This window comes from Scatophagus argus, chromosome 10 (genome assembly GCF_020382885.2).
Source record: "Scatophagus argus isolate fScaArg1 chromosome 10, fScaArg1.pri, whole genome shotgun sequence".
In the NCBI taxonomy this organism is placed as follows: Eukaryota; Metazoa; Chordata; class Actinopteri; family Scatophagidae; genus Scatophagus; species Scatophagus argus.
Window position 1 is genome coordinate 8529671 of NC_058502.1, and position 23070 is coordinate 8552740.

The 23070-nt window shown below is 40.8% G+C and overlaps 1 protein-coding gene across 3 annotated transcripts in view; it reads right to left on the reverse strand.

The window, feature by feature from the left end:
• Nucleotides 1-17563, reverse strand: part of LOC124066135 (C-terminal-binding protein 2-like) — a 61100-nt gene extending 43537 nt beyond the window's left edge. The window contains exons 1-2 of one of the 3 annotated variants that reach the window (XM_046402278.1): nucleotides 17159-17563; nucleotides 12138-12275 (exon numbers count right to left, since the gene is read on the reverse strand). The gene's annotated coding sequence lies outside the window, so the exon portion shown is untranslated. The remainder of the gene's footprint in view (nucleotides 1-12137; nucleotides 12276-17158) is intronic. The other 2 variants (XM_046402277.1, XM_046402280.1) reach the window with 2 other exon arrangements.
• Nucleotides 17564-23070: the final 5507 nt, after the last annotated feature.

Consider the following 23070-nt stretch of genomic DNA (forward strand, 5'->3'; position numbering starts at 1 on the left):
AACTCACTATGAGCTCCTGTCTTTCTCTGACACACACACACACACACACACACACAGCATGGCTTTCTTTAACCAAACACATTCCGGCTTGCTTCGCCAGTCAGCCGTGCTTCAGCTTCCCTCCTCCACATGGTAATCCTTCCTGCCAAAGAGCTGAAGACCTACATGTGGGAGTCAGAGGAGAAGTAATTGAGCAAGAGGGAAAGCAGGAAACAGTCAGTCAGAGGCAGGGGGAGTCACACCGCCTTGGCTATGAATAGACTTTAGGAGACATGGGCATCTCCTACTCAGTGCTGCATGAGCAGCAGCACTGTAGGTCATGAGTGCTTCTGGCCATTTAGTCATTATAAGCTCTACTGTTACAGACTTCACTTTACTGACAGCTTGCAAACAGCAATATACAGTATGCAGTTCCAACACAGGTGCCTGCAGAGCAATGTCTCAAATGCGGATGTGCAATAATGTGGAAGTTATGCAAGATCAGGATGGGAGTAAAATGATACTACTGCAATACAATAGTGTGTCTAAAGTCAATAGCAATGAGTGGATTAAATTATAAGGAAGGGCTAGAAAAACAATATATTTTTATATATTATATATATATATATATATATATATATATATTATATATAATATATATATATAAATTAAAGTACCCCTCAATGTGTTATATAAAAAACACATTAAGGTCTTTGACAAATAGAACCACTTGTATGTAATGTAACTAGGGTCACGCAAACCACCAAACGTCTACATCATTCAGAACCTGGCTAGTCTGCACGTGGAAACATTTCAAACATCACGTTTCATCACTTGTGTTCTCATTGGTGGTCTCAAACGTGGGAACGGCAAAAGCCACTGGTGTAGAAGAATTGCGCATTCAGCAGTCTGAGAGCTACGTTTGACCAAAAATCCAAATGTGTGGTATACATGACTACATGACTCATGTAAGAAGGAGATCCACTCCACTTGTGGGTTGAAAAGTCAACTACAAGTTTGCAAAGAGCTCTCAGCCTGAGGAGTGATGGAGAGGAAGTACAGTTATCCTGCAGCTCTTAGAATCATTGCTGCTGGATTGTTACTTGACTAAGTGCTATTATGCAACTTAACAATAAGGGGACTGACCTGAGAGGAAGAAAAAAGAGGAGGAAGTCAGACACTCTCGAATGCACAGGCAAACCACGGAAATACACAAGTCCAAGGATTATCTGGCTCGACATCCAGAGGGCAGACGCTCTGCTGCAGCACACACCAAGTACTGTTACATGTGTGGTTAGACCTGGTAGTCATGGCTCGTCTGACAAATCTGTGCATGTTACCGAGTCAGATTGTAACCGAAGTAACTCTGATCTGATTCTGATCTGATGAATGGACGTATTGTGTATTATAACAATATATAAAACTCTGACTACGCTACGGTGTGATTTATGAAGACGAAGACATCTGACATTGTGTACAAGCCAGATTCTGCAATACAGCCAGTCTGCAAATGTTAATTTGTAATTACATCTTGCCTTTCTACTTGGATGCATTTCACGCCCTGTTGGACTCTCCGCCGTGACTGCAACCTGCAGCGTGCTGCAACGCCTGAATGAGACAATTTTCAAGGTATGTATAGGATAATGTACTATTTGAGTTTGTCCTGCAGTATCCCGTGTAATGAAGGTAACACACTGATGTTCCTCAGTACACAAGATATACCAGAACGGTCTGTTTGAGTTAGGTTGTCTTGTGCTTTCTTGTACCGCTGACATTTTAACATTTAACAAAACTGAAAAAATAATCAGCATATTAACTGCCAATTAAAAGAGCTTTTAGTTCCAGAACCACTGATGTCATTGGTGGGCATTTTCATGGACATGACCATCAAAAATTAAACAAAGAATGAAAAGAAAAAAAAAACTATCTCTTCTTTAGCGGTGAAAGTGAATGCTTGAATCCCCAGCCATGGCTGAAGCTACTACTAAAACATTAAACCCAACACCAGCACAAAAGACATCCGGGTAATGAAGGCCTTTAAACTTTGAAGAAACTCACACTGTTTTCACACAACTGCAACTTTGGGCTGCAGAGGCGTGAAGTTACCATGTAAAGCTTTGCCGGTGGTGTTCATTTCAACAAATAACTGCCACAGACATGATGCAGCTAAATAAACACAAAGCTTTTTTACACTTTAACAGTGGATAAATGATTGGCACGGAGTTGAGTGGTGTTCAAAGATAAGAGCTTTTGTAATGCTTGCGAAATGTGGCGGATACACCACAGATGTGTTACCAAGCCTTCGCTCATGGAAACACAAACAGAAGAAACATTCTCATCAAAATGCCACTAATTCAGTGTGCCATGCCCGGCATTACATTGCATTGTTGCAGCTGTTGCATCACTCCAGGAGATTATGAGTTCATATGGAGCTTCTCCATCTGACACCCTGTACATCAAAAAACTTCACGAGCAGAAAGAGCCGGTTTTACACTTTAGAAACACATCTATTTTCCAAGCTCTTTATGTTACATCTCTTTCATTCTTTTCAACTCCTTCTGTGATGAAAAGTACATACCAAAGCAGGCAGCCCAGGAGATCTTGTTTGGGTTGGTAATAGCAGAGAAGACACAGAAGACACAGTGGGAGGGGAAAGAAAGCGAAAAAGAGGTCTTTTTCTGACTGAGGCCATCTCTCAGAGGAGACGTCCCAGCAGAATGAGAAACCTGTGGGTTTGGCTAAGGGTAGCAAGGTACAGAATGAAGTGAAGCTGGCTTTGACTTTGTCATAACACGTGTTTGACTGAAATATGTGTGGGGGCGTTTACTACAAGGGGAAGTTTTCACCTTGGAAAAAAAAAGAGTAAGGTGCTCCTTTTTTGGCACTTTGGGTTTTTTTTTTTAGATCATCAAGCAAGCTTCCAGCCCTTGACCTCAGCGAGCTAGTTTAACTATGTGAATTTGATGACCACCATCCTGTACACACACACACACACACAGACAAGAACAGACAGAGTTACACAAGTATGGGTTTACAATCAAAGAATTAAGCTTAAGAGAACCCTGCCCTTTAGATAAACTGGAAATAAGACTTTTTATTAGATTTATTAAAAAAATTAAAAACCCCTACAATAATCTAAAAATCTCAATTTGCTTTCTTTTCAATCCTCTACTTTTAAATGACTCTTTTCAGTGCAGCCTTGCCTCTGGATACGACAGCCATGCTCTTCACACATCATCCCTTTGAGAGAACAGTTCAACATTTTTGGAAAATACGCTTATTCAACTTCTTGCTGAGAGTTAGATGAGAAGATTGAAACCACTCTCATGTCTGTACAATACAGCTTAACTCAACATACAGCTAACAACAGTGTCTGCCTACCTGTGACAATTAACATACAACAACATATAGTTTAAGTGCAAATGTGACTCTTTATACAGATGAGCTAAAACATGCTAATAAGTAAGCTTCAGAAGTGCTGACAGGCAGATGTTTGCACCTCTGGACAGAGCCCGGCTAGTTGTTTGCCCCTGTGTCCAGTTTGCAAAGCGACTGCTGGTTGCTGGGTATGAAATGTGACTCTGTGGACAGTAGCCGCAGTAAAATCTCATTAATGCAGCACATCACAGGGCAGGGACGCCTTATAGTCAACATTTTGAGGAAGAATTGTGTCACAGCTACCTAAAGTGACTGCTTAAGAGTCTATGATTTATGTCCCTGAAAGTGCAAGATAGCAGAAAAAGACGAGGCAGAGAGGGGAAGGTGGTTAAGGTTTCTCTTCTCTCATTAATCGGATAGTTGGGACTCCGAGGGGCACGTAAAGCTGTCGCTCAGACAGCTGATTTACACTTTCCTCCTCCCTGCCAGCCTCTTTCTTCGTCCTGTCTAAATACACCAGTTACTGACAGTTATAGCTCTCCTCATTCTACCTTTCCATCATAATCACTATCCCCCCCAAGTCTGTCAGTACATCTGTGTCTCTCAGTGTATCCCGTTACCTCCTTCAGCATGTCCTGTCAGCCTCTGGCCGATAGCTTTCTTTTCATCCTTTCTCTGAACCATTTCCCCATCCTCTCCCTTCATTCTCCCTCCCTCCTCGTCCTCGTCCTCCTCTCACATTCTCGCCATCGTTCTCTCAACTCTAAACGTAATGAGACTGCAGCAGTACTAAGTGCTGACTTGGGCTAATGCACAATTTTGTAATAATGTCTATTTGTTTAAGTCACCCAGGAAATGTATAATGGTGACATTATTGTGCACAGCAGCCCGTTAGCCTAACCCAGCGAGAGTTTTGGCATGGCCTGCATTCCTCCTCTCTCCGGCTCCTTATATCTAATGAACTAAAATAAAGTCTGGCATAAAATCTCCAATGGGATAATTGGCAATTTATTTTTTCACAACACCACTACAAAACACAGACCGCTGATGACTTGGAACAACGCTGAGTTGACATAGGAATTAAATAAAAAGCACCGTAAACATGCCTTAAAATATTATGCTGGTATATTCTTCTCCTCAATAGAGTAGATACAGTCCACAGGTTTATGCGTCTCAACTCACAGAGCATGCATGCAAATAAAAGCACATGTGCGTGTACACACACACACACACACATATAAACAAGCAATTGCACTGGTCCTTAAGTTGAAAGGTAAAAAATTATGTCAAACGTGCTTTTATTGTGGTAATAAATCTGTCTTTTCTTTCTCTTTTGTTGACACTCACCATGATGAGAATGACCTCAGACTTTATTCTTTTTAGGGACTAAGAGCACTATAGAGAGCTAAACCACAGCGAGCCTTACATTTACTGTATGAACAATATACTGAAGTATTGAGAATTGGACCAACTTTTTACCAAGGTGGATAAGGACCAACTCGATAATAATGAGAACTAAACCTGATTTTGAAAGCCAATTACAGACATCTTATGATGCTGAGGATGTACGCTAGGTTGGCTGACTGATATGTTGCCATGGATGCAAAACAAAGAGCAAAACATATGAAAACCAACTGTTTCAATCCCTCGGACTAATCTGCAAGCAAGGGCCCATTTTATTTTATATCAAATAAAAACAAATACACTCAGGGTGCCTTCACACAGAGGCTGTTTAGTTGGATTTAAACAAACTGCAGTGTGCCAAATGATGTCAAATATTCTATGTTTCCAGCTTCTCTAGACCTCATTATCATATTATATGTCAGTCCATAAGACTTCAGTGCTTACAGCTCTTGGTCTGTTTGTAAAAAGCCTGCGCAAACACGAAAGAGATCAGATCTAAAAGGCGGCAATACATCATTTTTTTTCTTTCAGACTAAATCAACAGCACTACAGGTGTGCAAGTGCCCTCAGACATACATAACGTAACCTTTTTCAGTCTTTCTGAAGTTATTATTATTTGTTTTTTTAATCAGTGAGCAACAAGAAGAGCACCTGATATTGGTGCCACGACTCCATTCAAAGGCTAAAGATTTGATAGTTTAGTCTGTTGACTAAATTATTTCTCTGTTGCAAATTAAAAAGGCGCACAAGAAGAGGTGGATGGAAATGCACCTGATGTCTCATCCAGCACAGGCCAACTTTTGCTAAAGACCATGAGTCGTTTATAAAGTCAGTGACACGCTGCTCAGTTTCTTCACAATCTCACCTTCTCAGCTCTTCAGCACCTTTCCATTTCACAGCCAACAGCTCATTAACACAAGCCCAGAGCAGGAAGCAGACACGCCTTGTCATTTAGCACAAGGCTAAACAATTTAGTCCCATTTACTCAAAATATCTGACCGCACGCTGACTGATTTCTCACACCTCTCCAGAGTGAAATATTTAAAACCATCTAGCTGTAATGTGATGGAAACCCCAGAGAAAAAGAAAAGATGAGTGACATAACTGCAATTATATTTTAGGGCTATGGAATAATTATGCATCAGGGAGGGAGAAAGAACTTCAAAATCTTCCTTCCAACAGGGCCAATCTCTTAAAAACTCCCACAGTCAACGAATGATTGAAGAATGAAGATGCTACAGTCCCATTTTAGAAGTAAATTTGGGATATTCAAAGAAGCACAGAGCGTGACTAATGAGGAGAGCCTATAAAAAACAACTGCTTCTGGGTCTAAAGAGCACAGTCAGTGTTCATACTGCCAAAAATTAAGGAGAAAAAGGACAAATAATGACAATCACCTTCTTTTCCATTTCATCGTGATCACCGTCAACAGTTTACACCAAAATCTCTTTGAATATCAGGTGCAACATTACAGAGAAAATTTAGTCTCTGTGTAATACATAATTGAAAGTCATCTCCACAAAATCCCCTCAGAATAGTTTCAGTCCAATTAGATACACATTTTTCTGTGTTGAGGTTGTCGAGTGCCAGTTTTAATTGATGAACTTGATGATCTGTCTTTTCCTACCAATTAACTACTGAGCACCTGATGCATATGCAGCAACTGTAACAGCAATTAAACCGCAAATTAACTGCCGAGATGAGTTCACGGTGTGAGTGCAAACGCTCATGTTTTGAATGAGCTTTGATTCACAATTTCCCATTTCTAGAGGAGGAAAACCATGATACAAAAATGTGATCCTCATTACAAGAGAGCTTCTTGAACCCTTGTTCATATGAAGTACTCCTAATTTATCAAAGTACTGTTGAGTCAAATCTGATCTTTGTCGTGTAAACTTATTTCAAAATAATAAAAAAAAAAAATCTAATAAATTTTCACAACAGATTTTTTATAGTTGATGGATTTGCTAGGTTTTATTTGTTTAATTTAACAATGGATTATTAATTTGTTTTTCACCTTATAAAGAAGGTCAACGTCTTCTATGCTATCAGTAATGGGAGATTTCATGTCAAACATGTGAACGTACAGAAAAACTGAAACATGTATTATGTTTGCAAACACTGCGCATATTATTATAACCATTACTATTATTATTTGTTTGTTTTAGGTAGAGGAGTAACAGCACATGTACTGGTTCAGGCCTGAATGAACTGTTAGACAACCTATGAATCAAAACCATTAATCTGCTCACTCTAAAATTGTTTGTTTGGAAGTCACACTCTTGACATATGTGGAATAAACTGAACCTGGAGGAGTCTTGGTAACATTTCAAAATTTTTAATTGTGGTGCTGCCAGTACAAACACAGCTTTGGTACTGATACCAGTGGAATGTTGTATTTTTGTCAATAGCTCAGTTAAAGGAACGCAATAAATCTTTTTATTGTCATTTAACAAAACATGCCAAACTTCTCACTGCAAACTTTCATTGTTTGTCTTAGCACAAGCAGCCAAGCAAGAACTTTGTTTCACTAAAATACAGTTTGGGATTTTTGATCAAGACATTTAATTATTTGACAGCTTTCAAATGCTCATGATTTTGAGGCTTGACACCCAGCCTTAGTGTGTTTCTGTGGTTAACTAAAGCATTTGCTAAACTGTGCAGGTCAGGTTAGCTCAGCTCAGCGAGCACAAACTCAAATTCATCTGTCTACTGGCAGACGTTTGTTACACATATGGCGATTATAAGATCAAAATGAAACCTTTGGAAATATCTTGGAGTGTGTTATCAAGGTCCAGGGGTCTCAGTGGTGCGAGCCATCTGGGCTTCTGGGAGGTGGGGCACTGTGCTCCGACTGCAAAAGACCAGCTGAACCAGGTAAAGTGGTAATCTGCCCAACACCACACAGCGTAAACATCAGGTTCTTTAACAGAAAACTGCATGTGAGGTAAGCAGACTGTAAATTAGTTGAGTAACTGGGGTTAAGGAAAGGCCAGGCTTGCCCCAGAGGTTGACTCCCCGTTAGCAGAACGCCACTGACCTAGATTAATACCAACCCCAGCAGGACTAGGACTATTAAACACACCCCGGTTTCCTGTATCCCGCCTTTCTGTCTGCGTGTGAAATGATTCCATCTGTCAGTCTCAGCCCGGGCTGTGAGAACACTGCTGAACGCTGCTGCCCACACACACAGACGCACACGTACAGACGGACACCAAAAAACACAGACGTGTCGGACGGGAACTGGGGCCAAGGTGGGCGTCTGGCTGAATCTATTCTCCAAGGAGGGGGCCAGCGAGTGGGGGTGGGGGGCTCCTGAAAAACTCCACCCAGGATGAAAGGCTTGAGGACAGGGAACAAGACATGAAAAAGCGACTGTAGTTGTAAAGGTGCGCAGCAGCAAAACTTCATACAAAGCACTCTTCATTTACAAGGCTTTTTAAAATCAGCATTAAAAACCAAGAATATTCTGTGTCAGTGCAACCTGAAAATACCCCTGTTCAATGACAGCAGGTTTTGTCTCTCGACTCTTCTGATGAGTACCATGCTTGTGGTAGTCTCTTTTCAGCCTTCTTGTCGAATTAAAAGCTTGCTTATCATAAAACCAATTCATCATTGTGTGTGTTTCTGCCTATGTGTGCAGGTATTTGTGTGTGTGTGTTTTCCTGCCTTTATGTACATATACGTATGTGAATTAGGTTTGCTTTCATGACTAAGAACGGCAGCTGGTATTCAATAGATACCAAACAAGAACAAGAAACACAGACAGGCAGCACAGAGGAGCCAGCACAGCCCTCAGCCACCTGTGAGCAAGAGCGCACAGAGATGAAACTGAAGGGAAATAAAGAGACAAGATAAGGTCACAGATGGATTAGGAGGGACAACTGATATTCAAAGGAAAATAAGGGAAAAAGAGCTTAGCAGCAGGGAAAAAAAGGAGAGAAGAGAAAGGTCAGGGATGAGGTTTAACCAAGGGAGAAAAGACATGGACAGATGGGTGAAAAGTGGAACAAAAAAGCAATGTTCTTTGAGTCATTTGAAATATTTCAGTAGTTCAGACTTCCCCTGAGGCTAAAAAGACCAGGAAAACATATAACCTCTGTTCGCGTCTATCATCATTTAACCTTGCTGCTTGCAGTGCAATGAAAACCACTTTTCTCATGGCACATTCTAGACATGCCATAAGATCAAACGAAAAAAACAATCCCATAAGAATTTTTAAAAAAAATGATGAAAATGTGGAATATTTACAGAAGAACAGTTTGTGAAATTCATCAGGCATTCCCTTAGTACGTCAGTTCTTAACAACAAAATATGCTGTCAGTGGTGCACTGACAGCATGTCTGAAAGAGATAATAGGACTTCTCACTTTGTTCATATTCAAATTTTGCTGCTTTTTTTTTTTTAAAAAAAACAAACTTCATCATGGCTGTAGGTAAAACATTTAGACCTCGTGCATCAGCAAAATCCCTGACCAGACCAATGAACTATGGCTCTGCTATCATACTAATGCACTCCCCTACCTGCTGATGGCACAAAACTTCATTATTGGAAAAATGTTCACCTTAGGTCAAAAGAGCACTGTGCACCAAATCGTGTTCAGTAAATGTTTTACATTACTGAGAGTTACATCTGCTTGATATTTCAAATATGCAGAATAAAGAATAAACATATTTCAGCGCACACATATAATATAGTATTTGCTAAAGCTGTCTGAAAACCCCAGGGACACCTCTTTCTAACCTGACACAAAGTCCCGATGGGAGTATTCACTGAGGACTGAGTAGGAGGGACTGAGAGTCTGTGGCTTCTCTCTGGCTCAGTGAAACATTAACCCACAGTAAATCCTTTTTGTTCGGGATCAGGAATCAAACATCCCCATATGGGTGAAAATCAAACATGTCTTTATGCGAACAAGCTGACGAGTTAAAAAGCCAACCATCCCACTGAGCTTCTCAGCAGCCGAGAATCAAAGAATTAGCCTCGGGCTCACCAAACATTGGTGATATCCATATTCATAATGGAGATAGCGGAGGTGATAAGACTCCATTGCTCAGCTCTGCCACTCACTTTGTCAACACTTCCAGAACTGCTAGCAATAAGTAGACAATACTCCACTTTTCACCACAGATGAGTGATGAGAAGCAGGACGACAGCTCACCCTGTTCAGTCCTGTACAGCAACAAGTAGACAACTGCTTTTGTGGCAAGAATGTGTGAGTGTGTACGAGCGCTGATGCTCTGCAGCGGCAGCCATGCTGACGTCCACTGCTCATTCAAATCAATGGGAAGGCAGGCTCTCGCTTAACAGTGTGGTTTAGGAGTCAAATGGTTTCATGGACATCTGCCAGATTTCCATGTTTGGACTCCTGCCAGCATTTATGCAAGCAAAAAAGCTGTTAGATGCATGAAAGCGTGGCAAGCAGACAGATTTAACCTGGACTGCAAAGATAAACTTACGCCATTAAAAATGATCTTACTGGCCTTAGGGCCTGGAAAAATCAGCGTTAAACACAGCAAAATTTAACGGCGAAATCAATTTACTCAGATATAAATGCCGCAATCAGTGGACTCGCCCGCAGGGAGCGTGAAGTAAATGCACAGCTATTTTTATGTCAGTTTCAACTTTGGGTAAACTTTGACATGCAAATTCACAATAGCAAGTCATCTTGACAGCACTGACCTTTGTGGGAACAAAAAGCTGAAGTCTAAATTGAACAAAGCTATTTAGCTTATTAGCTGTGTTTTATTCACCCTCCTCCGTCGTGGTACAAACTACTCCTGACAGTTGGTGAGCTTGATAGCTCAAAAAGCCTTGATTCCCTTTAAATAACTCTCTTTATTGAATGAAATTATGCAGAACAATATGCCAAGAATAAGAAAACAGCCCAGAGGAAAATAAAGAGAAGCTGGGGACCCATTATGACTGAGTGCTACTAGCATGCTAGTTGTTAGTTCATCAGCCATAACTGTTTATGAATTAGCCCTCCAAGTTGTCACTATGTCACCAGGCTTTTTGACCCAAATATTTCCCCAACAACATGAGCATGAATTTTGCTGTACCACTTTCTGGTGTGAGCAGAGCTGACATAGCAACAAAATAACAACAATGACTGTGTTAGTCATTATACACAAATGAGAACATCTAGCCTGTGTTTTAAGTAAAACATATGATAACAGGCTCAAATTCAATACAAATTCTCATCCAATGACATCAACAATTGCTCTGTGTCCACACAATGAAAGCCAGCAGGACTATGAGACCAAACACTCCTCAAGCAGGTCAAAGTCCAAGGAGATCCATGGCACATGTGGCTGGCTACTGCTAACAAAACAGCTCATAATAAACCAAGGACCTGCCGCCTCACTACAGGGCTGCCCAGTCAGAACCCCAGGGGCCCCATCTTAGACTAGCAGCCTTACTCTGCCACACAGCATCAGCGAGCTTGTAAAACAAGCTGTTAAACTTTATCTGCACCATAAGCATTGCGATAATACACCACAGATGCCAGAATTTCAAAAACAGATTTCCCTGAGGGTTTTTCTTCTGACTATTCTTTGTGCCTGTGTTGAGATAATCTCAATGCTGCCATAAAAAATGAAAGTGATCATTTATGAAAAAAAATTCAGACTCCATATAATCAGTTAATAAAATGAGCTGATGCAACTTCCACAGCCATTAGAAGTAGCACTCAGGCAGTGTGCCCGCATACTCAAAGTGTACATACTGCTCTACTCCAGATTGAAACATCCTATTAGCCTGCACATTCACAGATCCATTAGCATTTAAATATGCAGGAGCTGTGGTCCCTTCAAAATGCCATTTTTACTCTGCTGCAAGGAGAGTTCTCTAGTTGTCATAAACAACTTTTTTTTTTCTTTATTCAAGGACCTTTTCAAATGTCAGGGCCAATCAAACACAACACGACAGGTCTCTGGGTGGGGGAAAAAAAAAATACAGCTCAGAGGGCAGAGAAGAAGAGCGGACTTATCGTGAATATTCATGTGGTTGGAAGGCTCAATGACTGCTGTCTCTGAGAATTGTGAGCAGTGGCAAAACAGTCTGTATGGCAAAAGACAGCTGGAAAAAGTAAGCTGGGGTTTTTTTTTTTTTTTAAATCTCTTTTCTCCCCTTCACCATTTCCAAATGTCAGTGTCACAGACCCACAATAGGAAAGACTCTGTGTGCCCACAAGTGACTCCCAAAACCCCAACTTCAACTCTTCCCCCCCTCTTTCTCTCTGTCAGCAAATTTGGTCAGAAAAGTTTTCTGTCTGCAAAGTGGTGCTCAGCAGAATGGCAAACAAACAGAGCCATCTCTCTACTGGCCAGAGCACACTTCAGCATTTTAGACATCTCTTTCAGTTTACAGCTTGCCTAACATCAGCAGGATGGATCCTCCTGACACAAGACTATGTCAGCTGGACTGGAATAGAGGCTCTGCCGAGACACAATGAAACCTTTCCCCCTCTTCCACCTCCTCCTCCTCCTCCTCCTCCTCCTGCCATCTCCCTCCTGAGACACAGAGACAGGAGAGAGAAAGCAAGAAGGAAGGAACAAAAAAGAGAGAGAGAGGAAATAAAACACAATACCAATGCCTGTACTTTCGGTCTATGTATATGTGTGTGTAATCCTGCTCAGGTAAATTTGCCGGCTTGAACAGAGGGAGCTGCACGCCTCACTGGTACTTTCCCTGTAATCTTTTTCAGTCTTTCTCTCTCTCCTTCACTTCCTGCCTCTCTTCATTAGTCTCTGTCTCTTCTCTCTGGCTCCAGCAAGGCACAGTCATCCAGGAGGACATTATTAGCTGTCAGCATTAACAAGCAGCGTAGCAGCAGCAGCAGCAGCAGCAGCAGCAGCAACAGACTCGGTTTCGTAACAATGCTCACAGAAAGCCTCTTCTCTGCCCCAGTGAGAGGAGCAGGCAGTCAGGACAGCCTGCTGCGTGCAGATGGTGCTTTGTCTCTGCTAGTTCCTGCAAAAGTGACACGCAGACACAAATGCAAGCACACATGTACATGCACACATCGTTGGAAGACGGTGCCACTATTCATTCCTAATCCTCTGAGGTTTGCATGAAAGTTAATGGCAGCTCTGGCTATGCCAAAAGAAGGAGGGGAGTTGAGAAGGAGGGGATCAATTCCTTTTTTTTCTGCTGGCAAACACACACTTTTCTATGTTAGAAAGACAGTGTATTACATCTCTTTTAGATCTTCAAACTGCACCCCTTCATCCATCCTCGTCCTCCTGTCCTCACTCCATCTCTGGCATAATGTCCATGCATGCAGTTGAGAGCAATTAGGACTTGTTTGGACGAAAATGGCCAGTCATTAAGGAGGAGCATGGACTCCAAGTGTGATGGTTTACGCCAGGTGGGAGGCTATTAGACAGCCAAGTGGTGGGAGCAAACTCCCATGGTCGTAAATACAGGGAACAGTAAACATCTTCCACTGTTCCCCCACCGCTGCTAAGGCACTTTCCTCCAGTCATATAACGAGTTAATAATTTAAAGAAATTCTCATTTATGCATCCACAACATACCATATACACACTCACTATACTTTAGGCCATAGTCATTTAGATAATTGTCTTTGTTCACAGCCACTTTACAACAGGTGTTAGTAATACCACTGATAAATAACTCAGTCTTAGATTAAAAAATGTATTCTATCATTATTATTATTATTAGTAGTAGTAGTAGTAGTAGTAACTTGTCCTGTACTTTTTCTTTTTATATCTGAACAGTGACATTATATGGTTGACATGTCCATTGGATGGACGGATTAATTATTCAACAAAAACAAGTGAAGCATTCACTGGTTTCAAAATATTCTCTGCTTTATCCCGTTGGATGTGTTTGAAAACATCTGTCTTTAGGTTTTGAACTGTTGGGCATTTTTCATTATTTTCTGCCAAAAGACTAACTGATTAACCAAGAAAAACAAAGTCAGAAATCTGAAAAGAAAAGAAAATCATTATTTGTGTCCTTTAATGACATGTTACAAAAAAGGTTTTAACTGAAAGAGAAAAATCTTCAGTGATCAAAGCTCATCTTCGTTTTCTACATAACCTGAAGGCTACTGATGAGACACCGAGCCCTTAACCTCTTTCAAACACAAACACACACACACACACACACACACACACACACACACAGGTACACAATTGACAGGGAAATGAGGCAGCAGTGAGGACACACAGTACACACGGTAATGAAAATCTAACTCCAACAACAGTGTAACTTACTCATTTAATTACTTTGGATGTTATATTTAAGCAGCAAGCACCAATGCGTGAATATGATTATGCAGTTTTATGTTTGTCTCAATTAAAAAATGCTAGATGATAATTTGCTTGGTTTTTTTTTTAATGTCAGCTGAACTGGCAATGACTATTACTAGTAAATACGTTATTTTGAGATTGAGAAAGACTACAAACAGGCTCGCAGGCCGCCATTGTGAAAATGCAGACTGACTTTGGCTGCAAATTCACTGCAAGCAACCGAGGATGTATCTGTTGCTCCATACTGTGTATATTATGTCACTTATCACACACACAAACACACACACACACACACACACACACACAGCCACAGAGGGTGTCAGGGTGTCCTGTATCTTTTAAGCACTCTGTGAAAACAAGCCTTATCAGTGAAGAGAATCAGACACCTGCTGCCGTTTGGCGCAGTCCACATCCACTCTCCCAAAACTATCCTTCAAAACCACAAACCATAACGACCGTCTCAGAAGCAACTGAGACACAACAGAGCGTGTTACAACAAGCAAGAAACAGGTGCTTCAGATTTGAGGAGTGCACCAATTACACTAAACAGACAGAATATTTCATAAAGCCTGTTCTTGGAGGGGGAAAAAAATCCACATTATTACCAGCCAGCACAACAACAGTCACCTGTAGAATAATTTAAGCACAACTGTTCCCTCATCAGTGTACTGCTTTTGAAGCGCACAGCTCTCAATTTGTGAAGTGCACTACTTCACAAGGTAGACATTGTTTTCAACATCAAAGCCTTAATGCGATCTTAAGTTTTAATATGTCTACACATCTGCGTGGTGGGGAAAATTCAACAGGACTTTTGGAAAGAAAGCATGATATTTCATGCTGTGAAACTTTCAAAGCTTAACAGGCTAAATGAATGTCTTAAAAAAAAAAACTAAACTAAAAACTAAGAATGACCCAGTAAAAGCTGATTTGTAGCCACATCAAAACACCCCAAAAGACTTCCTTTCTCTGTGATTTTGTCAAGCAGTACGTCTGAGTGACATCAGGCTGTGTGTTTTCAGCCTCTTGCAGATGGTACAGTGTAATTTCACACCCATTACCTCCATCCACAATGCATAGCACATTCACATGACAGTAAAATCCTCTCCAACCAACCCCTATGGGAACTTTAAGAAGCCGTTAGAGGCCGGGCCATTATGGGAATTCTCAGAAGAGTTCACAAGAGCTATTTCAGCAGCGTCCAAATTACTGTGTTAAATGGAGTATTAGGCTCTGAAAATATGATTAACCAATTGTAATTACTTTGCTTCTGTGACTTCAAAACAGGTAGTCAATCAATGCATGATTCAGAGTGTTTTCTTTCTTTGCTGCTTTTAGCTCTTCCTCTTTATAAAGCAACAACAACAACAACAAAGGACATGGCAGCAATGCAAGATAACATAACATACGTTCTTCATCCAAAGAAAACCAAATGACAAATGAGTGAGCGGTGAGCAATGTGACAGCACCTGTGCTTTCAAAAACCATCATCAGATTCCTGCATCGGCGATCCTGCTCCCCAGCTTGCCTCTCCGCCATCCAGCGCGTTATAATACAGCAGAAACACACAAATGAGTCCCTATGTAAGCATGTTGTGCAGCAGATCAGCCATGTACAACAGTGCTCTGAACAAGCACAAATCATGTTTGTAATCACAGTACACTGACTCCACCAGTCACCAGGGAATATCTGTTGAGGGAAGCAAATGAGACTCCTGATTTCAAATACAAACACATGCACACGCACGCATACACACACACTACAACACTGATAGCTACCATAGCCATGCAAACCGTATGCATGACATAAATATTAAAGGACTGGTTTTGCATTTTCTTGGCATTTTACTTCACTGCGATGAATCAAAAGGCCTGATAGGAGCTGCCATGTACATTGTGATGCCGCCTGTGGGAAACCAGCTTTCATATCTGAACACACGCGGGCCACAAAGACGTGAGAAGAAGTTCAACCCCCAGCGGAGTCGACGGCGGCGGACGAAGGGGAGGCGAACAGAGAGCGTGGTGCTTCAGGTGGGACCAGAGGGGCTGGGAAAAAAGAAACCCCAGTGAGCAATGACAAACTAAGAAGTACAGTATCGGTTGCAACAGCAGCAACTGATATGTTTTTGAGGGTGAAGACACTCCACGATCTCTTGACTCAAAGCAGACTTCTTGAGATGATCACATATTTTCAGAACATTTCAAATGCAAACAGAAAACTGGAAAGGGTGCGGGCCACGGCCTGCATATCATTCACAAAGGCCTTTTCTCCGCGGTCAGGCTCCACTCTAAGTTCCCCTGCCTGTTGTGACAATGCCCGTGGGGGTAGAGCAGATGTCCGTTGCCAGCAGCACATCTGCATACAGCCTCAATCCCCACCCCTTCACTGGCCAGACAATGGAGCCGCCCTCCTTCTCCTCCTCCTCCTCCTCCACTTGAAGCTTTCCTCCACTGGAGCCTCCAAATGCAGTAAAAAAAAAAAAAAAAAAAAAAAGAAGAAGAAGAAGAGGAGGAGGGAGAGTAGAGAGTTTCCTTTTGAGAACCAATGCCCACTCTGCTTGTCAAAACTGTGAAATGGAAGGATTATACTCCTGTTTCAAAATGTGCAGGTGCTCATATGGACGATTGATTGGGTCATTAATTAAGCACTCATTAATTGGTAGGCTACTGATGACAACTTTAGTTCAAACTGAAAGTGTTTGGTTGTACACACGCTGGGGAAGAAATGCTGCACAAAAACCGCCAGTTGTACAAAACTTGTGATCAAACTCTATCCAGCATATGCCAACGATCTTTGTGATCTCGACAATAAAACGAGCCGGTACATATTTACACAATATCGCTCGTAACACATTTTACCGGGACCTTTATTATGTTCACTATTACCTTAAACTGCCCAGCTCATTAGGAACTTAATAAAGCCAATTCCCACACTATGAAGTGGAGTATCGGCTAATGTCTACTCCCACCCTCCCTTGTCCCTCCTTGCTGATGGCGCAGGGACACATGGACAGCGACGCGAGTATAGCTTTTCAAAACTATACCCGGTGGAGCACACACACACACACACGCACACACTGAAATATTTTACACCACCTTTACAATATTCTTGAATCCTACCTCGACTGGATGTTTACTGAGAGTTCAAACGCCGGCTTTGGGGGCTCCAGAAATAGCATCGCAGGCTACGCATTTTCAAATTCGCTTGTTATCTCGGATTTAGATAATGATCCACCTATAGATGACATAAAAAAAACTTAATCCTGAACGCAACGGGACAATCTCCGGCGCTGGGAAACGGTGTCTGCTGTCGTTTTTAACGGGGGGAAGGAGTCTCTGCTCTCGGCGTGCCCGGTTATCCTGCTGTTTACTTATACGGTTCATAAACACTCCTATTCTTTTCCTCCTGCCAGAATTGAGAGGTGTGTATCAGTTTGGTTTTCCTTTTTTTCTCTCGCTTTTTGAATGAGGCGGAGCCTTCGCCCACTTCTGCCTCACACACACTCACACACACACACACTCACAGAGCACAGATGAGAGACACTTCTTGAGGCTGATGAAGATGGGACAGTGGGAATGTTCGAGAAAAGCGATTTGTGATTGTGATGTCTGTCCTTTTAGGCACACACACACACACACACACACACACACTGTTTTATTAAAAATAAAAAAAGTTTTAAAAATAAAAAGATCTGAAGTTTGAAGGAACATAATGGATTACTCTTTTTTTTTATTTTGCACAGTTAAAACACAACACTGCGTAAAGGTTTGTGTGTTTTGGCACAGTTTAGCTCCTCCTCATCTGCTGTGCTGCTAGCTTTAACGCACGCTGCGTTGTTTACTGAAGCCTTCGTCTCCAGGTGAAGTAACCGGCTAATCAGCACAGCCATCTTAGCTACACCACGTTTGTTCACCTGGCGCGCATCCGCTCTTGGTTCACGTGCTCAGAGTCTTAGATACTCATTTTAATTAGCTATTCCTAAATCCTAAAAATAACTTGTAATGATTCACTAAATTAAGTTGCACCATTAAAAGGAGGAATATCTTAAAAATATAACATGCAGCAATACAAGAAAAACAATGCAGATGACCCTGTTGAAGTGTGTGATGGTGACTATGTCTGAAGAGACCCTGTCCTCTGCCTGTACTTCCTTGTTTTCTTAGAAGCCTACTGTGCTGTGTCTGGACGTTTCTGGGCATGGATGTGTGTGTGTGTGTGTGTGGCGCCAAGCTCCCAGCCAATAACAGCGAAACTTGACTGACTGTATTCACACAAAACGTGGAGGGTCGTGCAGAAGCGTGGGCGTGTTTATTTGCGCTTTAGAAAGCTGCAAAACAGTCAGAACTTAATGCTTCATTTCTCTGATTTACTGATTTGTCCTGCAAAAATATTCCACGTATCATGTCTTTAAAACTAATTAAGACTTTAGTACATAAATTAAATACTAAATTAACATCTGAATTGCCCACCAGTCAAAAGTAATCCAGTGCAACCTTATGTGAGCTAACGCTAAAGTGGTCGCCCCAGCTTCACAGCAATACTTTCCTAATTTTGTCTTTACATTAAACTTAAAACTTTTCATAACGTCAATTACATTCAAGCTCTTTTCAAATGACTTTATTTCAGTCTGTATTTCAAAAAGCAATGATTGGTTTTGTGGTCATAAGCGCATCAAAAGTGCTTGGGTAATTACTCTCACTGCCTGAAGGGGGAGACAGTTCCGCTATGCGAGTTCAATGCTTAATGTTTTGTAAATTTATATAAGACTGTTTTATTGTAATATACAGGGATGAAACGTGTTTAAGAGTCAGTGTTCAAAGATGAGAGAAAAGGGAAAATTACTAGCTAATTTAAGCTAGAAGACACCTGCTGGTTATTTGGCAGTATCGATATCAGCACAGCATTTTGTAATTTGATGTGTATTGTGTTATTTTTGTGGAATTTGATTTATACTTATTAAATAGTATTTTGGTCAGTATAAGCTACCTCTTATACCCTGACATCTTAACTGCTCATATTAGGAAACTGATGTTAGTTTTGTCACTTGGTCTGCTTACACACCTGGGTGAAAATATTTAGTAACGACTGCTTTTGATGTAAAAACTAACCAGTGTTAGTTTGTGTGGTGCAACCCATCGCAACTTAGTCACATGGCATTTTCCTCTGCAACAGAACCTGCAAGTTCTGGTTTCACTTTGGCTCTTCATGCTTGAACTTACATTGTCCATCTCCTGAGAGAGAGAGATGCTACTTTTGAAAGTTATGCATGTATTTTACATTTTTAGATTCAATTTATTTAAATTTATCTACATTTATGGCAATAATTAAACCAATAATTGGATGAATTAATGACAGATTTACTCCATTTCTCAAATAATCTTTTTTTTTTTCCTGGCAGTGTTAAGGAGACTTTACAACAGTGTTTAAACATTCAGGGAAGTAAAACTTAGATGAAAAGACCAACATTTTTGGGAGTGTAGTTAAAATTTTCTGAAGGGGTTAAGGATGTGTTTTGGGGGACTTCAGAGCCGTCCTCTGTGTGTCTAAAATCCTGCCATGGTCCTGGCTCTAATTATTCTGGACAGGTAGATAGAAGAATAGATAGATGGATTTAGTGCTCAGCAAGATGTTTACTCAGTTCATTCTTCCTCTTCACACTACAGACGCAGATAGCGGAAACTACAGCTGTGCCTTGATGTCATGCTTAAAACATGCGATCTATATTCTCCTTTTTTTACGGCTCCATTCATTCATACAGTAGTGCTGGCAATATAATATGGCACAGATGGCAGAGCATCTTTTTTAATTCACGGTCACTTCAGTCTCTGCATACTTTTCCAGAACTTCCAGCGAACTGTAGCCTTTGAGAGAAGCTTCCCACAAAGACAATCATTGTTAGCAATAGATGAATCACGTACATATCTTCTATTCTGTATCTTGCCATAGCTTCTGGACGGTGGACCCTGTGTGTGTGTGTGTGTGTGTGTGGTCCCAGGCCTGGGGGCTCTTGGCCCCATCCTGTGTGCATCTTTCCCTGTGGTCATTTTGTCTTCAGCACAATGTAACTACTGGGCAAGGACCCAAACACTCCAAAGACCTACACCAGCCAACAGGGAACACCAACTGAAGCATATGTTTTGCAATTGCAGCAAAGGGAATGGATGGCAGGAGGAAGAGGAAGAGGAAAATCGTTAAATCACTGCTGCGAGGATTGTATCTGAAACTCAAAACCTGAATTAGATGCATGCACTTAAATTGCTGCCAAAGCAATGGTTCAGTTTATTATTCATATTATCATGTGAAATGTATGTATACGATCAGGTATGTAATAAAGACATTGGTATCTTAAATTCACCTCTTACTTGTTTTGAAGAGTTGTTTAAAAATTTGCTTTACTGGTACAGATTTAATCCTACAAAAGGCAATTACAAGCATACCCTCAGTTGTGTTTACTACGGTGCAGATCAATTATTAAAGCAACTTACTGTGTGACTTATGTGTTCCCCTTTTCATTATACACCAACAGCTAGCATAAGAATCTGGTTGTGTTAAATCAATACAGTCCTGAAAATGATCTGAATGTCCACCACATTAGGGTTTGATATTATGCTTTGCTTTTGTTTATACACTAGTTGATAGACAGTGACAGTGAACACACACACACACACACACACACCTCTAATCTGTTCACTGTACAGTAGGTATTTGAGAGGATCAGTTGTGTGTGACTGCATATTTCTGCAGAGAGACATTATTTCTTCCCTCAATTCCTCCTGGCAGAGATCTGAGTGTTTGACCTTTTTAAAATGCAAAGCGATTCTTCTACTCCAGAGAGTGAACGGGAGGCTCATGATTGTGCCACTAAATTTGAGGGACTTAATGCAGTAACTCACAGAGAGGGAGAGCTGTTCTGCACCTGCTGAAGTCGAGACTTGGTTACGGGGATACAATAACATCTCCAAGGGTTATGTTAATCTTTAAAGACGGGTTATTCTTATGCTGCTCCACTCTTTACCTCATTTGAATGAATATTTCACTGCAACCTTGAATCAGTCTCTCATGGTTAAATCACCTCCTTGCATAGCAGTTCCTTTACTTGGCCCTGAATGGGTTTACTATAACACTTAGATCTTTTGCTTTACTGCCTCTAATTCAATCTAATATCAAAATAAACTGTCTTTAATCCTTATTCATTCAGGACAGTCCTTTCTTGTTCATTTACTTCATCAAATCATTGCTTATTAAAAATAACCTTGAATATATTGCTATGGATAACTCAGCCACCTCTGTGCTGACCTCTCTTAAGATTTTAAATTAACATTACTCATCATCTCACATCTTGCCTCCATCTTGAGAAGGAGAAGTGCAGCTAATTTGAGTTCATCTTCACTACCAGAACGCTTATGATCATCAGGAACTAAAAATGGAGATCATGTTAAACTCTGAATTTAACACCTTATGACACATGCTACATATGGGATATTGTAATGAGCAGCTCATGGGAGTATAATTTACATTTGATAAAGATGTCTGATTGTTAAAGGTCTGTCCTTGTGCTGTTAGTACCTCCTCCACTAAGTGTGCATACTGCATGGCAGAAGAGTGCCTTTTAGCTTTGCTTTTGAGAGATGGAATAATAAGATTCAGACAAAACCACACAATACCACTGTTACTGCACTCACGTCTAATTATATTCCACCACGCTAAGGCCTCTGACACATTCATAGCAGCCTTTAAAAGACATTCATTGGCTTATATTTATGCTTCCAACAGAATGCAGATGAGGCAGATTAACCCCTTTGACTGGAGAATAAGTGTGAAAACAGTTAATTAGACTTGTTGTGAAGTCTGTGGATTTTTTTTTTTTTTTTTTTTGCTTCCTTCTAAAGCAGGAAATAGAAAACTGTGTGTGTTCGTGTGAAATGTTAAAGCAATTTTCAAGGCTGACTGCATTAACTAAAAGTACAGTATGTAATGGGGCTGAAAGCAGGAAGTTATACAGTCACATCTGAAAATAACTGTAGTCTCTAGACTGCCAGCAGCAGGAACCACCAACTAAAAGGAAATAGAATTTAAGCTAAACTGTGTGAAGTGTCACTTTTATTTTAGTTGCACTTGTCTCTTCAATAGAGGACCATGTCAAGTGTGACTGACTTCACTCGTTGATGGTTCCTGGAATAAGAAGCTCCTTTTGGCTTTTGGCGAAGTATTAGAGAAAAGAGCCAGAACTTCAGAATCTTTAGGGTGTGTGGTCCACCTCCTGATCTGTAAATCACAATAGATGTATTGATTTTTACCTAATGAGATTAAAACGCAGTGATGGTGAGGTTATGAAGGGGCTGAAACTGAGGAGGAGCTTCTTAAGTAGTGATGAAATACTTGGTAATATTGTTCAAATGTAGCAGGCCAAACTGAGCCAGCGTTTGAGCTAAGATGCATGTTTTTGTGTGGAGGACAGAGGTGTTGCCTCAAGGTTACCTCAACAAAACACTATAACAAAACACAAGGGCAGGACTCCAAAAGACTGATTCTTCTTTGAAAAATCACAGCATTATCAAATATTTTGTTTCACTAAATACTACATACTAAATGCATGATATACAAATGAAACCAATCATTTATTTTTATTACAGCTGAACACAAACTGATACAGTATGGAATACAGTTTTCTTCATATGAACTGCATAATAAATTCATCCTTTCAACTCAACTATTTTCTCTCCCGAGTGGGATACTTGAACACACTGCTGCTTGTATAGGTCTTTGTTTACAACCAGCCTAATGTAATTATACTCACCACCTACACACAAATTAGCATGCAATCTGTGTCGGAGTTTTGAGAAATACAGAGTGGAATGTGATTCAGTGCAAGAATAGGTCTGATTTTTCGATATTGTGTTTTTGCAGCTCTGCTTGGTACCCTGATACCAGATCGGTGGACCTCACAGCTGCAACATGGGAAGCAGGCCTGAAGTACCCTATTTAAACACATATGTACAGTGCAAGTCCACACAAATTCAAACCCACAGAG